The 6,644-nt window shown below is 42.4% G+C and overlaps 1 long non-coding RNA gene across 1 annotated transcript; it reads right to left on the minus strand.

Moving 5' to 3' along the window:
* Positions 1-231: 231 nt before the first annotated feature.
* On the minus strand, positions 232-6,394 carry LOC125486054. The gene is made up of 2 exons (XR_007264728.1): positions 6,204-6,394; positions 232-4,752 (listed from the first exon to the last, which is right to left on the minus strand). It is a non-coding gene; the product is annotated as an uncharacterized LOC125486054 (long non-coding RNA).
* Between the last annotated feature and the right edge of the window lie 250 nt (positions 6,395-6,644).

Genomic DNA, 6,644 nt, shown 5'->3' on the forward strand with positions numbered 1-6,644 from the left:
GGCAATAAAGATACAATTTAATCCCCACTTCAAGGTTTTATCTTCTACCCTTAAAAGCAACTTCGAAGTCTACATTTACAATGGACACTTCCTATGCTGCAATTATACCATCTCATTTATGGCATTGATTTCAGTGACAAGTGAGTGTTTACTGCAGCATAGACATTCGTGCAGTTGAATCCATTAGAAGTATGAACACTGGAATTTACAAATGATAGGTCGACAGGAGAATACAGAGGCAAATTTACTTTACTATCAGCAAGTTGATCAGTGCAATACCCACAATTAGGTACAGATTTTTTTTCTCTAACTATACATAGATACATGAGCATTTATCACATTCCAGTTTGAGGCCTACTGTTACAAGGTTACATGAGTATAATGAAACTTGCTTTAAACATTCTCTGAAGTCAGAGACTAGCACTGCTGCATTTAAGTGCACTAAGCATTCTATATGCAGCATAATCCACAAGGCATGACAATAAGGCTTTCTTGTATATGGACTTAACACTGATCACTTCACATATTCCAGGAAGCATGCTTCTCTGATCATATGAAGACAGACTGAAACATTTGGTGAGATGTGTCCAGAGTTAAATACTTAAGCTCCTTTATTTTGAGAAGAAAGCAAAAAAAATGTGCATTTACCAAGATCAGCCATCTGCCATGTATAGGCAGGTAACCCTGATGAATCCCACTCCATCTCTGCAAATAATTAAAAACAAAAGGGCCCAGAGGAAAGGTAGGGTCAAGGAGCCAATACACTGGGGCACTCTTAAGCACCGATGCACCTCTGCTCCCAGCAGTGCCTAAAAATCCAGGTCCAGGTGTCTACTAAATGATCCAAATCCAAAACACTGATCACGAGAAGTCAAAAGCTCACTAATGAGGATAGTTTGACTTCAGATTTTTGTTCTCTGGGTGACATTGCTTAGAACTGAAGAGCTTTGCTTTTCCCCAGACAGTTGAGGACATATACATTGCTGTTTTACAGTGAATAATGAAAGGACCATGTGCTTATCTGCCCACTGCCTTCAATGACTTACAATAAAGGGTAGAAAATGCTGGAGAAACTCAGCCTGTCTGGCAGCGTCTATGGACAGAAGAGAGACACACAGTTAACATTTCAGGTCATCTAGCACACAGGACACACATGCATCGCATGCACCTACACAGGATGTATCTAGGGGCTCTTAGCATTCTCTCACATTGTGCCAGCCTGCATTTACTTCATATTACATTCTTAGTGCACACTCACTGACCTCAGCACTAACTCTGTGGCTAGCATTGCACAGGGAAAGACAGGCAGCTTGTCAAGGTGGGGATCACAAAATAGCTAATGGTTGAATATGTTACTGCGTAGCACTGTGCAATGTCAGCAGCTTATACTGCAAACACTTTGCTGTGAAAACTAAAGGAGGCAGTCCCTAGTCAGGTAAAGGAGTACTATGATCAGGAGGTGCCACCACAGTCAGCTAGGCACTTAGTCCCACAAGAATACAGGCATGTGTTTTTCTAGTGAGGGTGTTGGTTTATGGTCAGTCCTGCTGGTCAAGATATATCAGAGTACTGCAGAGATAGCATTTATAGCACAGGTCAGTTTTCTGTAATGAGACAAAAGGGCAGAGGTAGTGAAGTGTCTCCAATGGGGGAGTATGAAACACGGGGTAGAAAGGTTTAACTGTTTGGGAGGTTGAGGCAAACAGGAGACATTGAGTGGACATGATGCAAAAAGAATGTTGAAGTCCATGAACCTTGGTGAGCATTGTGTGCAATGAGTGAGTGATGGTCCTGAAAGTGCACGGTAACAAAGAGAAAGTTGAACACACGTCCATGCAGAGTGCTGACTTTCTTTCTACACTGCTAGGCACCTTGATCCAACCAGAGTGTAGCACTGACCCAGGCTGGATGTGTCTGATGGTGTGGACTCCTGTAGTAGTCAGTTGGAAAAAGGACAGTCTTCCTCCCCCCATCCTGTCTAAGATTTCTACATTCCTGCCTGAAGTGGGAAGTAAGTTCTCCTTGCCTCTGGGCCATGTCCTGAAGGTTGAGGCTCAAGCACCACAATGTGAGAAGTCATTCCTGGCTTGCAACATCTGAAGTTGTATGGAGCCTGTCTTCAAACATGGCACTAGTGGTGTGAACGCCTCAAGATGCCAGCATTGCCAAGCACATCACCTCTCTGGCAGCATCATCCAAGGTAGGCCCAACAGCCCTACTGTATAATGAAAGAAGTACAGAGCAGATGACTATCTGAAAAAAATAGGTGCTTGGAGCCACAGTGGACGGAATAGATTTCCCTTAACAAACCACCGAATCAAAATAAGAACATTTTACCTAGAGTGCTTTTCAGGCAGCAGTCTTCAATATCTATTGAGACCATCACCAGTCACTTTGAAAGTAAAGCTATTTGGATCATTCCACAAGCTGATACATTCCTTGTTCAAAGGTTAAAAAGGTCCTCTTAGTGTGAGGTGGTCCTGAGGAAACATGACAGGCTGGGTGCTGAAAGGATATTTCCTTTTGTTAGAAAGGTAGAACACAGTTAAAAAAGGAATTCTGAGCATCATGAGTTTATCCCCAGACCTGTCCCCAAGAAATGGAAGAGGGACAGGTTCACTAAACATTTAAGGCACAGGAAGTAAGTTAGCAGATGACACCAAAAAGGTGGTGTAGTGGACAGTGAAGAAGATTATCGCAGAGTACAATGGGGCCTTGATCAGATGGGCTGAAGAGTGGCAGATGGAGTTTAATTTAGACTAATGTGAAGTGCTACATTTTGGTAAGACAAACCAGGGCAGGACTTGTACAATGAATGGTAGAGCCATGGGGTGTGTTGCTGAACAAAGAGACCTAGGAATGCAGGTGCACAGTTCCTTGAAAGTGGAGTTGCAGATAGACAGGGTGGTGAAGAAGGCATTTGGTATGCCTACCTTCATTGGTCATAGCACTGAGTATAGGAGTTGGGATGTCATATTGTGGTTGTACAGGACAATTGGTATTTTAGAATACTGCATACAATTCTGTAGGAAGGATGATGTTAAACTTGAGGGTGCAGAAGAGATTTACAACGATGTTGCCGGGACTGGAAAATTTGAGAAATAGGGAGGGGCTGAATAGGCTGGAGCTTACCACATTCCCCGACCGGAGTGTTCGAGACTGAGGGGTGACCTTATTGGGGTTTTATAAAATCATGATGAAATGGATAGGGTGAATAACTATTGTCTTTTCCCCTAGGGTGGGGGAGAACAGAACTAGAGTGCACAGGTTTAAGGTGAGAGGGGAAAGATTTAAAAAAAAAAGGACCGGAGGGGTAATTTTTCTCCTCCCCCCACACAGAGAATGGTGAGTGTATGGAATGAACTGCCAGAGAAAGTGGTGAAGTTAGATACAGTTACAACATTTAAAAAGGTATCTGGATGGGTATACGAGTAGGAAGGGCGTAAGAGGGATATGGGCCAAATGCTGGCAAATGGGACTAGGTCAGATTGGAATGTCAGATCTGTGGGGATGAGTTGGACTGAGGAACCTGTTTCCGTGCAGTATGACTCCAAAGAATCTATCTAGTCAGACTGTCTTATTAACAAGGGTATCAAGGACGGAAAGTGGAGTTGAAATCATAATCTGATCAGCCATGATCTTACTGATTGATGGAGCTTGTACACGCAGGTAAACGGACTATTACATGGCCTGCTCCTAATCCATATGTTCATAACAGTGCTTGCAAAAATGTTATGTTTCATGTTTATGGAAGGAATAGAATCTTTCTTATGAGTGATCATGTTTGAATTTTTGAGAGGCCTCATATCTTGATATTTATATATTCAAGGACAGCGAGCACTCTTGCAAATCCCATTAGATGCAATATTTTTGTTGCTTTGAGCGCAACAGACATTTCTTTTTCCTTTATCCGACAAAAGCTCCTGTGATCAGCATTTCTGCACCTATGTAAGGAGGGAGGGAGAGAGACACACTCAGCTTCACCTTCCAGCTGGGCTGGAGTTAAAAATCTGGTCATATCTTGTGCTTATTATGGCAAGATTGTTTCTTTAAAATCTCCTTCCACTTCAGTCCAGAGTCAGCTTCAGTCATGACTGTGCATTTAAGCAGCAATTTTCATATTGCATCTCTGAAGATTTGGATTTGTAACGAAGCTGCAGTTTAAAAACAAAGCAATAAAGTCAGGAATTGTGCTTGTCCCACTAGGATCATTGGCTTCTGAAGCTGGGGGTGGGGGAGGCGGTGTGGAAATGGAGGGAAATCCTTTGGGGATGCAGGTGATCTCTCCCTCCAACCATTCAAATATTAACAATTGCACCCAGACAGACACTGATGGGCCTCTAGGTCTGCCTTCAACACTGTCCCCCATTTGCTGCAATCAGGGAGTATGGCCACCTGCAGGCATCTGCAAGGAAAACCAGTAAAACTGGTGAAGACATTGGCATGCTAGTCCAACCCATCTTGAAGACCTCCCAATAGATGTCCAGTACAACCAGCACGCTCATTTCCAAGTACTAGAGGCTTTCCTTTCTGCACTTGGATATCCTCAGTTAGTTCCCTTTAATTGGTATTAAGTGGCCACATTAACAAGTTGGATTGGCACAACCACGTACAGGCGATTAGCCCTGCAGTCATCTCCATCTCACCTCAGCAGTAACGACTTGTGGTGGAATGGAGTTGGGGATCTAGCATGTAGTCAAGCAGTACCACATTATTAATACTTTCCAGCCTCCAATCCCAGGCCCAATGGAGCTGGGGAGAAAAAAAAAAACAAGCCTTTTGTGTTTGCTCTTAAAAAAACTTCTCTTCAATTAGACTTTACTTAAAATTTGTTTTGTACTAAATTATAATAATTTAACAATGTTTGCAAACTCCTTAGTTGTTGAGATTGAAATCTACAGATAGTATAATAGAATTCCTAAATTGATATCATTCTGCACAGAGTTTGGAAAAAACTACGATTGTGTAGAATAAAATCTAAAATCTGGTTTCAGATAAATATTGCACTGTCATTTACTTTCACCACCTACAGCACTGCACAAAAAAGGGACTTTGAAGTGTCAAAAGAATCTCATAACATTAGAAAGCAGGTTGGTATCTGTATTCATTAAATACGTGGCAAACTTAGAGAAAACACAAGGGTGAAACATTATTTTAAGCACTGAGAGCTTTAAACTAAAAATTCATTCAAATAAATATAAACCAGTTGACACATTTCTTATCTGCAGATTTCCCATGAGTTTACTCCCAGTAATTCACAGGAAATACTGTTTTACAGCAAGGAGTGTGCACCAAAAAAAATTGTTGGACACTGACACAGGAATGGGTTTTAAAATCACAAGACAATTGTTAGGGACAAGCTGTAGGACTATTTGCATGTGGAAAATGCAAAATCTGATGACAAGAAAAGATATTCCAGTTCCAAATATACTGGGTGGACTACATGTGTTGATAAGTCATAGTTCTGCCTTATTTAGATTCTAGCTCAAAAGTTAAAAACTTTTTTTTAAGGGACCATTGGCAGAGCTGGATTTGGAGGACGTGCAAATGTATTTATTGTGCTGCTTACAAGCACTGGGAAGATGGCTACACATTCTGGAAGGGACAGGGGTGAATTTGGCAGCAGCAGTTTTGTTGTGGGGGCAAGGGCAGTTCTGTTTACTCCAATATGATGTCAAGAAATGGTTGGACACACCGAGTACTGCAAGGCTATGCATCCTGACAACATTCCTGCAGTTATACTAAAGACTTGTGCTTCAAAACTTGCCAGACCTCTAGCCAAGCTATTCCAAAACAACTGCAACACTAGCATTTACCCATCACTATGGAAAACTGCCCAATGATGCCCAGTTTGTGTTCTGCCAAAGCAACTCAGTTCTTGACCTCATTACAGCCTTTGGTTCAAACATGAAGGTTACCAAGTATTTAATGAATACAGATACCAACCTGCTTTCTAATGTTGAGATTCTTTTGACACTTCAGAGTCCCTTTTGTGCCGTGCTGTAGGTGGTGAAAGTAAATGACAGTGCAATATTTATCTGAAACCAGATTTTAGATTTTATCCTGAACATAAAGAGGTAAGGTGATCATAACAGCCCTTGACGTTAAAGCCACATTTGACCATGTGTGGCATCAAGGAGTCTTGTGAAAATTGGAGTCAATGGGAATTGGGGAATAACTGTCTGCTGAATGGGGAGTCATACCTAGCACATAGGAAGATGGTTGTGGTTGTGGTTGTTGGGGGGGGGGTCAGTCATCTCAGGTCCATGACATCTCTGGAGGAGTTCCTCAGGGCTGAGTCCTTCCAAGCAGGTCCATTTCCATTTCAGAGGCCAAGAGCAGCAGATAGACACCATAAATGTGGAGTTGGAAAAGCACAGTCAGTCAGACAGCATCTGAGGAGCAGGACAGTCAACATTTCAGGCTGAAATCCTCCGTCAGGACTGACATCAAGGCAGCAAAGACTTGGAAGCTCCCCTCCAAGCCACTCACCATCATGATGTGGAAATATATCACTATTCCTTCAGTATTGCTGGGTCAAAGTCCTGGAACTTAGTCCCGCAATGCCATGAGGACAATCTACAGCAAGTGGACTGCAGTGGGTCAAGAAGGAAGTTCACCACTACCTCCTCTAGGCCAACAAG

Source organism: Rhincodon typus, chromosome 25 (genome assembly GCF_021869965.1).
Source record: "Rhincodon typus isolate 14 chromosome 25, sRhiTyp1.1, whole genome shotgun sequence".
In the NCBI taxonomy this organism is placed as follows: Eukaryota; Metazoa; Chordata; class Chondrichthyes; order Orectolobiformes; family Rhincodontidae; genus Rhincodon; species Rhincodon typus.